The 10,438-nt window shown below is 46.1% G+C and overlaps 1 pseudogene; it reads right to left on the bottom strand.

Annotated features, from left to right (window-relative positions):
* Positions 1 to 314: 314 nt before the first annotated feature.
* LOC120366025 (large ribosomal subunit protein uL4 pseudogene) lies at positions 315 to 1,740 on the bottom strand (annotated as a pseudogene).
* Positions 1,741 to 10,438: the final 8,698 nt, after the last annotated feature.

Below are 10,438 nucleotides of genomic sequence, written 5' to 3'. Positions count from 1 at the left end.
AGAGCTCTCAGAACTGGGAGCTGCAGAGGAAGCAAAGGAATAGGATTGGGCACAGGTGAATTTGGGCTGTGATGTGGTCACAAAAAAGCCCTCATCCCATTCCACGGAGAGCCCTGGCATTTGAACAGCCCTGAAGCATTGTTCTTCACTGGGGCAATGGGGCTGAGCCTTTATGCCTGCGCAGCAATGACCCATTAGGCTCAGGGATGTCCTTAAGGAAGGTGTTGGCATTGAGCAAGGCCACTCTCTTCAGCTGAGGGCAGTCTCTGGGACTGGACTCAGCCATACCCTGTCAATTACCCACACTCTTTTTTTTTTTTTTTTCTCTGCCTGTTCGATCAGGTCTTTATTCAGAAGAAGCTGTCCAAAATGATTTGACCTTTATGGAATAACCAAATTTAAGAGTTTATGCAGCAGGCTTCTTTTCCTCTGTAGTGGGTTTCTTTTCTGCTGGCTTCTTTTCAAGGGCTGGTTTCTTGGCTGCTGCTGCCTTTTTTCCTACTGGAGGCTTCTTCTGCTTCTTAACACCAACAGCAGCCTTCTTTCCTTTCTTACCTACTACAACAGGCTTCTTGCCTGCAACTCCCTTCTCATCTGATTTGGCTTCTCGTGCTGCTGCTGCCGCGGCCGCCTTATCCACCCGGAGCTTGTGATTCCTGGCCTGGCGAAGAATGGTGTTCCGGCGCATGGTCTTTGCGTATGGGTTCAGCTTCAACATGATTCTCAGGTTTTTCAGTGGGTTCTTCTTTAGGACTCTGCGATGAATCTTCTTGCGTGGTGCTCGAAGGGCTCTTTGGATCTCTGGGCTTTTCAAGATTCTGCTGAGATCTGTATTGATCATCTTGTGCATGGGGAGATTGTAGTTACTCTTGAGGGAAGCAGCTTTACGCCAAGTGCCATACAATTCATCTAACTTCCGGAAAGCACTTTCGGTCCAAATGCAGAAACGTCCCACATGCCCACCAGGAGCAAGCTTCAAAATGTTCAGTTTGCTTACATTAAGCAGAGTAATTCCAGGGATGTTTCTGAAGGCCTTGATGATACCATTATCTTCATTGTAGATGATGCAGGGGCCTCTGCGCTGGATACGGCGACGGTTTCTCATTTTGCCCTTGCCAGCTCTCATTCGCTGAGAGGCATAGACCTTTTTGATATCATTCCAGGCTTTAAGTTTCTTAAGAAGCAAAACAGCCTCCTTGGTCTTCTTGTAGCCTTCAACTTTATCTTCGACTACCACAGGAAGTTCAGGAACTTCCTCGATACGATGACCTTTAGACATGACCAGTGCTGGTAAGGCTGAGGCAGCCAGGGCAGAACAGATGGCATATCGTTTTTGGGTTGTGTTCACTCTACGATGCCAACGGCGCCAGGTTTTGGTCGGTGCAAACATTCGGCCTCCACGACACATATTTCCAAAAGCACCCTGGCCAGAACGGTGAGTCCCACCACCTCGAACTCTGGGAATTCGAGCCACAGCTCTGCCAGTACCCCAAGACTCAGCACTAGTCTGATGACCTGCTAATTCGCTGACAGCATAGGGCTGTCTGTTGTTTTTGCGCAAGTTGGTGTGAACAAAGTTCACAATATCTGGTCGAATAGGAGCCTTGAATACAGCAGGCAAAGTGACATTTTTGCCAGATGACTCCCCCTTTTCGGAATACACCGATATCAGTGGGCGAGCACACGCCATGGCGGAGAGAGGAGACAGCCACGCTCCTCTCTACCCGGCAGCTGCCACAGGAAAAGCTACCCACACTCTTAGTAGCGGGGGTAAGGAGTGCTTTGGTCCTGGGAGTGGGGAGACAGAATTTGGCTGGGGCACCACAGCATCCACTCCAGTCCATGCTTCCTGATGCTCAGATCCACTCCTTTACTGGGTTTCCTGAAAGCAGGTCTTTCAGGAAAGACCTCTTTTTCTAGAGAAACTTAAAAGAGGAAGGTTAATGCTGTAAACTAATGTGTTGCCTTCCACACCTGGTCCCAAGGACACAACAGATGCTCAGCATCTTCTTCATAGACTGTCACTCCCCTCAGTCTCAGCTATACCTCTGCAGCTTTAGACGGCTTACCTGGTGGGAGTGACCCAGACCTTCATATCCGAGGGATCTGAACTCTTGTTCACTCTGCCCTTCTCAGGCAACGATTGCTACACTTAATCTATTTACCATCAAAACTGGGCAAAAAAGCATCAAGAAACACTTAAATAGATCAGCTGGGTGCCAAACATATTCTTCCCTGCGCCACTGTGTAACATCAGTGCTACCTCTTTCTGATGATCGGGATCAGTTACTCCTGCCAAGAGCCTGAAGGGACCAGAGAGAAAGATGGGGCTTCACGTTTAATGGGATTCTTGCTTTGTCCCTGCTGGAAGCATTTTCCCCTCCGTGAGCTAACACTGCTAAGCCTCTAGAAACCAGGGTTGTGAAAATGAATGCCCCAAGTGAATAACTGAGACTGATGAGAAGGGAGCTACTCCTACACAAACCCCTTGGTAACTAGACCTGCGTATTTGACCTACTGGGGACATATGCCATCGCCATACAAATTGGGCTTTCCTGTCTTGCCATGTACTATGATAATTGCCCCTCCCTTGCTTCTCACAGTTAAATGCTGACACCTGGCCTCTGTTACTGAGATCCTATCATCTCTATTGCTATTAGAAGCCCAAATCTCCCAGCAACAGCTCTGATCTGTAGAGAGCAGCCATCACTCAGCTTCTCTGTGATGATGTCTTTTTTCAGTGTGTTGCTTACTGCTGTGACAAATGAAGTGTTTTCGGAGCCCACTCGTGGGCCCAACAGTCTTCTGGTGGATTTACCAACTTTACATAGTTTATTCATTCTGGTATGCACAGTTCTCTGAGTCATTCAGTTTCTCCTTTCAGTATCTTCCATAGTGACTCTGGTATTTCCACTTCACTTATGTGGGTTATAGCTCTCTCTAGCCTTCTAAGAGTCACCTGGAAGTGTGCTAGCACTGTCTACTAGGGTCCCAGGCAGGGTGAGTGCTGCCATACCTATAAACTCTCCCTCATCCAGGTGTATATGGTCAATCTCTCCTTGATCCAGAACTCCCAGAGTCCAGGCCCACACATACTCTCCCAACTTCTGTACTTGTGGGTTAGATCCTACAGCTTCTCTGAAATATAGTTTCTTTCTTCCCTGAATAGGCTCAGTACTTTCCTGGCAAGGGTATGTTTTGATTTAATTCTATCTTTTTTTTTAATCTGGCAGCCAAAAGGTGGGTAAAGAGGGAGGTCATATGTAACCTTGCAGGGTTGTGGCTGCCACCTTGTCTACAAGCAAGGGGGAAACTCTAGCCTCTAACGGGGAGCAGGGAGCTACTTCTGCCAGCCCAAAGGATTCAGGGGAATCTGGACACTCAAGATTTTCAAGTGTATCAACCCAGATGTCCTCCTGCCATAATACAGGTTCCGTTTCTTCCCAGCTGGGACTCAACCTTGATGGACTAGCCCTGTCTGGGTCTAGAAGCTCTACTGCTCTTATAAGTAAATCCTGGGCCTGATCCTCGGCTCTTTCTATTCTGGATCTCAGGAGATGAGAATATCTTTCTATGCTGCTAAATATTTACCCTCAGCCCTCCATTATCTTTCTCAAAAGCATCAGTCACTCTCAGCCACATCCATCTAACTTCATTCTCTTTATGATTCCATATTACCCAAATACCTGGCCCATGGCAATATTCCTTGCATGTGTATATCTTTCCAGCTCAGCATGGTGACAGTTTTAACACCTGTACTGCTACTTTGTGCCAGAAGACATCTCTTATGTTGTCTACCACCAATGATGGCGTTCTTACTGCCAGCTCAAAATTCAGCTGAAAATTTTCCCATTAACATTTACATTCTTGGCTACTCCAAGAACAAACTGCTGCAGGTCGGATTTCCTAGGAAGCAGACTTGGAGATGGACGTCAGCATATAGGAACTGAGGAGCACTCTTGGAATACATAACTTGACAGACATGAAGGAACAGAATTAGGCAGAGGAAGAAGCTGGCGTGTTGAAGCAAAGGTCCCAGCTAATCCCAGGTGGAGCTCTGGAGCTTGGTTGGACCTGCAGAGTAATCCTGACTTGGAGCAAAGAGGCTGGCTTGACTCCTCTGTGTTCACTACTCATTGGAGGCAGACTGTGCTCAGGAAGGCGTTGTGACATCGGATGTGCTCAACTCCTCAAGGAAGTTTGAAGTCAAAGAGAAGTAAAGGGAGCCACAGCCTGAGGAAGTAGTATGAACAAGGAAATATTTCTTCAAATAAAGGAGACTTTAATACTTTTTAGGCGAAAGAGAAGGGAGTTTTTCAGGCACTAGGAGGTCTATGGCCTGGCTCTGCATGGAGGCAGAGAAGGTGGTAAGGGAGAGAAACATACACACTCACACCTTTGCTGAGAACTGGTGACACCATGAGAGAAGCAGCCCTGAAAATGATGGGCTGCTCAGGACAAAAGCTCCCTGTACAGTGCAGATGTGTGTGTTTAAAAGTTACTCATTAAACAACCGTGAGAATGGAAAAGTATGCCTGCAACTCATACAGATGGGGAGATCTTGAAGGAAACCAGACCTGGAGAAGGATCCATGCTTTGAGAACATCTGCAATTAAAAAACCTCTGTTGAATTTATTTAATCAGTATTCCCCAAACTTCTATGACCATGGAAATTTTCATTTGGGGGGAATGCCTATTGATATGTATCAGAACATTCCTCAAAACACAGTTTGGAAAATGATAAGCACAGTAATAACCTCAAGACTTTTAATCAATCTCTTAATGGCCAATTTATAATCAGGACAAAAATGGAATGACATAGAATGATTTTTTTTAAACTTTCTTATTCAACAATGTTTCCATTTGGAGGACATTTACCAAGTATCTCCTCTGTACTAAACTCTGTCCTGTGTCCTAAGGACACAGGGGTGACAAAGCCAAATGCCCTGTCCTCAAGGAGCTGGCCACCTGCAAGGGGACCCAGAGAGTCTGTAAGTAAATAGTCTTATACTGAGCAGTAGGTTTCTTGGCAGGGAATAAGATGCCTGGTGACTAACCCAGAGCCTGTGCTTGTCCAGACGTGTTCTGGACCCCACTCCCTCCTGAGGAAGGAGGAAGGCAGGAACCGGGCATGGAGAGATGTAAGATTGCAAGGAGAGGCCAGGATTTGGGGTAAGGATTTACCTGGACCGACTCTGCCATGCCCGGTCATGCCATCTTGGCCCAGACCAGTCTTTTAATATCTCTGAGCTTCTGACTCATTTGCAGAATGAGGATAGTAATCATTCATACTTCACAGGGTCTCCCTGAGGATTACACAGGAGAAAGCGATGTGAAAAATTACGCCACCGGTGAAGCACTCCACCAAAAGACATCTCATGACTGACTTATTTCTTTGCAAAGAACATTTCAAAGAAAGCTAAACAAATTCCCCCCAAACTTTCCACTCTCAGGGCTATTTTTATTTTGTGATTTTCCAAGCCTCAAAATGAAATTGAAAAGTAAAAAAAAAAAAAAAATCAGCGGCTGCTTTTTATATGGTAGTTTATAAGAGTCAGGATGAAATAGAAATCATGATAGCACAAGGCCCCAAGTTTACATTCTCAGAGGGAGGCTGAGAGCTGGGAGCACTGATGACTTTAGGGAGGGCAGCTGAAATCACTAACGCCAGCCTAGCTCTAACCAGCCTGTGTAGTTTTAAGTGGTCTAATCAGCCCTGCTTTTCACAAACACAAATAAATAAAAATTGACATTACATCGGGCAACAATATGGCATGCCCTGTGCAATTAGAACCAGCTGAGTTTATGCACCCCACAGTTTACAGAGAAGGCAGCCATGCACTGCACTCTGGGGACAGATGTCTATGTGGCTTCTTAACACACATGTTCCAGCGCAATGGTTCCCAACCCCTCGGGGGTGGGGAGAACAGAGTTCTTTCAGATGGCTCCAGGGATGCCTATGTTACAACAGCCATGTCAACAGACTGGTTAAATCCTGGCTCCCTTATAGATGTGGGCGTAATTCTCAAGTGTGCCTCCATCTCCTGGAGGCTTTGTTCTTTAGTTATTTTCTCAATTAACAGATACTAAAAGCACCAGGACTGTGACGTGGGGGTGAATTACATTAAGAACAGTTCTCATGCTCAAAGGGGTTGGATCCCATTGTTCTAATGTGACAAAGTCCCAGAATGTATTAAAATCCAGTTTGAGAATGCCGTGGCCACATGGACAAAAGGAACCATTGGGGTTTGAGAAAGGGCAGGAGACAAAAACTGTTCTGGAAGCTCCACAGCCTGGACCTGCTCTTGGGTCAAAAGATCCCTCTGCGCTATGATTTCTCTCACCCAGTCACTCAGTCTCTGGTTTTCCAGCCTTGTCTCTCTCCAGAGAGGGGCTGTGTAATCTGCAGAGGCGGAGTGGCCTTGCTAAAGTATGAATCTGAATGTGACATTCCCAAGCTCCAGGAACTGCCCACTGCAGCTCTTTTTTTTTTTTTTTTTTTGAGACAGAGTCTCGCTCTGTCACCCAGGCCGGAGTACAGTGGCACGATCTCAGCTCACTGCAACCTCTGACTCCTAGTTCAAACGATTCTCCTGCCTCAGCCTCCTGAGTAGCTGGAACTACAGGCGCATGCCACCACACCCAGCTAATTTTTAAATTTTTAGTAGAGACAGGGTTTCACCACGTAGGACAGGCTGGTCTCAAACTCCTGACTTCAGGTGATCCAACCACCTCAGCCTCCCAAAGTGCTGGGATTACAGGTGTGAGCCACCGCGCCTGGCCAGCCCAAACTCTTTCAAGTGCTCACAGGCTCTAGGCAAGACCCAGCCCACCCCTTTCCTCTCTGACCTCATCTCCTGCCCCACTCTCCCAGTCTGCACTCCTGCCCCCTGCTCTCTGCCTTCTTTCACTCCATCCACCCCCAGCCTGGCCTCTGTATTTACACACACACATACACTGTCAGCCCAGAACACTTTCTCCCTCTTCACCTTTGCCTGAATAACTTCAGCTCTCTAAAGTTATTAAGTGAAATTATCTGAATAATTTCAGATCTTGTTTTAAAACGAGGCCGTGTATTATACCTTGGAAAGGTTTGCCAGAGTTTTCCCCAAGACTGAGATTGGAGTGGGTTACCCCTCCTGTGGTTACAGCTCCCTGTAGTGGTTTCACGGGAGCATGAACTAGGGCTGATTCCCTAACCATCTCTCCATTGCCAGACCTTAAGCTTCACGAGGGCCAACCTGAGCTCCGTTGGCTGGTGTATCCCTCCGGAAGGAGCTCAATAAGCAGCTGCTGAGTGAATGTGTTCAGTGAGCATCTTGCTCACTGTGTGATCTGGTGAGTGATGTTTTAGACAGAGGAACCTCTAGGGGCTGCCTGCAGCCTCACCCCACATAGGCGACCACTTATCCTGCGAGCGCAGATTGTTTTTTGCAAAGGTACCATCTCTTGTTTAAGAACACAGCAAAGGCTCTCAGAAAGTTCTGGCACTGGTTACAAGCACTTAGAGAAAGAGACGCTTGAATTGAGAGTTGAAAACAGGAAAGAAAAGAGTTAACTCAACGGAAAAGACAGAAGAAAGAGACAGAAAAGCAGCCAAAACCTCTTCTCTGCCCCATCACATCCGAGCCATTTGCTAGGCAGAAAACTATTTCATGATTTTTACTTTTAATTATTTTATTGTTTCTTATTTTTGTGGCTACATAGTAGGTGTATATATTTATGAGGTACATGAGATGTTCCAATACAGGCACACAATGTGTAATAAACACATCATGGAAAATGGGGTATCCAACCCTTCAAGCATTTATGTCTTGTGTTAAGATATCTGGGTTCTGGTCACAACCTTCTCTCTAACTAGCTGATGACCCTGGGCAAGTCACTTAACCTCTCTGAACTTTGATGTCCTCATCTGTGTAATTATATTGTATAATTATAAATGATACAATCCAGTTATACTCTTCTTGTTATTTCTAAATGTTCAGTGAAATTATTATTGATTACAGTCATCCTGTTGTGCTATCAAATACTAGGTCTTATTATTCTAACTATTTTTATTTTGTTAAAACTCTTTCAGGCCTGTCTTAAAGTCATAGGACACTAAGGGCTAAAAAGGTCCAGAGAGAATAGTAAGTTGCCCAAATTTGCCCAACAAGAGAGGAACAGAATTCAAACAAGAACTCAGGTCTCTGATGCCAAGCTGCCTCCTCTCTGTAGAACGCTGTGGTGCTTAGGCCCGCATGCACACTGCTCTAGAGAGATTGCACCAAGACCCAGAAGTAGCATGTGTGCCCTTCAGCCGGAGACTGCCTTGGTAAATACATATTGCTTCCTGGCTTGCAAAGCAAATATTTACTCAAAAGCCACATAGCACGGTGCATAAGTTCCTGACAGCCTCAGGCAGTTTCTAATTCACTTATCGTTTATTTTTAATTTGTTTTTTAGTGCATGTATTTTCTGCAGTAGACGTGAAATAAACAGAGTTCAGAGTAGACGCTGGGCAAACTGAAAAGTGGTTTGTACTAAAAAGCACTAGTCTCTGCCTATTACCTCTAAATTCCAATTTCTGAGAAGTCTGTGAGCCCAATCAGTCAAGCTTAAATGGAGTCAGTCCTCTGTTTAAAGGCAGTCTTTAAGGCAACACGACACGCTGTCCTTTGGGAGATGGGCTGAAGAATTAAGGAGCCACAAATGGCTCACACCATTTGCGTAACACTGAGACTCAAGATATCTGGGTTCTGGTTATGACCTTCTCTCTAATTAGTTGGTGACCCTGGCCAAGTCACTTAACCCTCTGAACTTCAGTTTCCTCATCTGTGTGAAGTGATTAATGATAGCTTTCTACCTAATTCACTATACATGGACCACAGACCAAATTAAAGGTCCAGTCCCACACCTATTCACCTACTAGGGGCCTGGCTGTTTTAAGAACCGAGAAGATGGCAGTGAACAAAATGAAAACAAAAACCTGTCTTCACGGAGCTTGATTCTGTGGGGGACAGACAGACGGTAAGTAAAAAATAAGTCGTAATAGGTCTGAAGCTAAGTTGTAAGAAGAAAAATCGCCATGACAAGGGAACAGAAGTTTAGGGGGTGCTGTTTTATAAAGGATGGTCAGTGAGATGCTCTCTGGTGAGTCCTGAAGGAGATGAGGGAAGAAAGAGTTCCCAGTTAAGAGGAAAAGTGGAAACAAAGACTCCAGGGTAATGCTTAGGGTGCTCCAGTTGGGAAGACCATGGTGGCTGGTGCAGAGTGAGTGGAGAAGGATGGAGATGGAGTCAAGAAGGAAGGAGAAGCCAGGCGCGGTGGCTCATGCCTATAACCCTTGCACTTTGGGAGGCCAAAGCAGGCAGATCATTTGAGGTCAGGCATTCAAGACCAGCCTGGCCAACATAGTGAAACCCTGTCTCTACTAAAAATACAAATATTGGTCAGGTGTGGTGGTGTCTGCCTATAATTCCAGCTACTCAGGAGACTGGGGCAGGAGAATCACTTGAGCCCAGGAGGCAGAGGTTGCAGGAAGCCGAGATCACACCCTGCACTTCAGCCTGGGCAACCTGTCTCAAAAAAAAAAAAAAAAGAAGGAAGACTAGAGATCCCAAAATTTAGTATGCACATGTGCCAGGAAAGGTGCTCTAAAGATCCCCCATTGTCATAAACACTGGCCTGGAGTCTTGCCTGTCCAAAGAGATTCCTACACCACAATAAACACCACTCCAACTTGACTCAAGAATGTAGAAGGCTCCCTGGTTGACCACAAACATGTTCCCATCCACATCAGCTCAGCACATATAAATCACATGGTAGACGTTTTGCCTGACTTTTAGTCCTTCTTTAGGTCAAACTACCATGCTTTAGAATGTTTCCTCTGCAGAACTGGGGGACACTAATCTGGACATTGTTAGAAAGAGACAATGAGGGAGAGGGCAGCCCGGCCACACCTGCCTTCATTCATGAGCAGGCTCTAGTTCTTTATGTGAAGTCTGGCGGAGGTTCCCAGACTTGATCCATACCTGCCAGTACCTTGCCTTCCTGTACTCTGCTATTTCCAAGAATAAGTATGCTGGGTGTGAGTCTTGATCATAGCCTGAGAATGAGGACTTAGCCTCTATGTCTCTGTAAGCCTGAAAGATCTCAGAATGATCACAGCCTGAGAACTCCTGCCAGGCAGGCTGAAGCCATCAGCAGGCCCACATGGGCCAGGGAAGCAAGGCAGGATCCCACATCTGATGGGCAGGCTAGTGGAGGTGGGCACTGTAGAAGTGATGCCACAGGCCTATCTAGGGCTCCACTGTGACAAGAGAAGGCCTAAGCCTGGTCCAGAGAGCACTAAGCCAGGCTTGAGGGGTAGGGAATCAAACTTGTATATTATATACCTACTGCTTTCTCGGCAGTTGGTTAGGCTTTGTTCATGCAATCTCATTAAATCTTCGCTAAC

This window comes from Saimiri boliviensis, chromosome 11, assembly GCF_048565385.1.
Source record: "Saimiri boliviensis isolate mSaiBol1 chromosome 11, mSaiBol1.pri, whole genome shotgun sequence".
Taxonomy (NCBI): domain Eukaryota; kingdom Metazoa; phylum Chordata; class Mammalia; order Primates; family Cebidae; genus Saimiri; species Saimiri boliviensis.
Note: the sequence above shows the minus strand (reverse complement) of the source record. Positions and strands in the feature narration are given on the sequence as shown.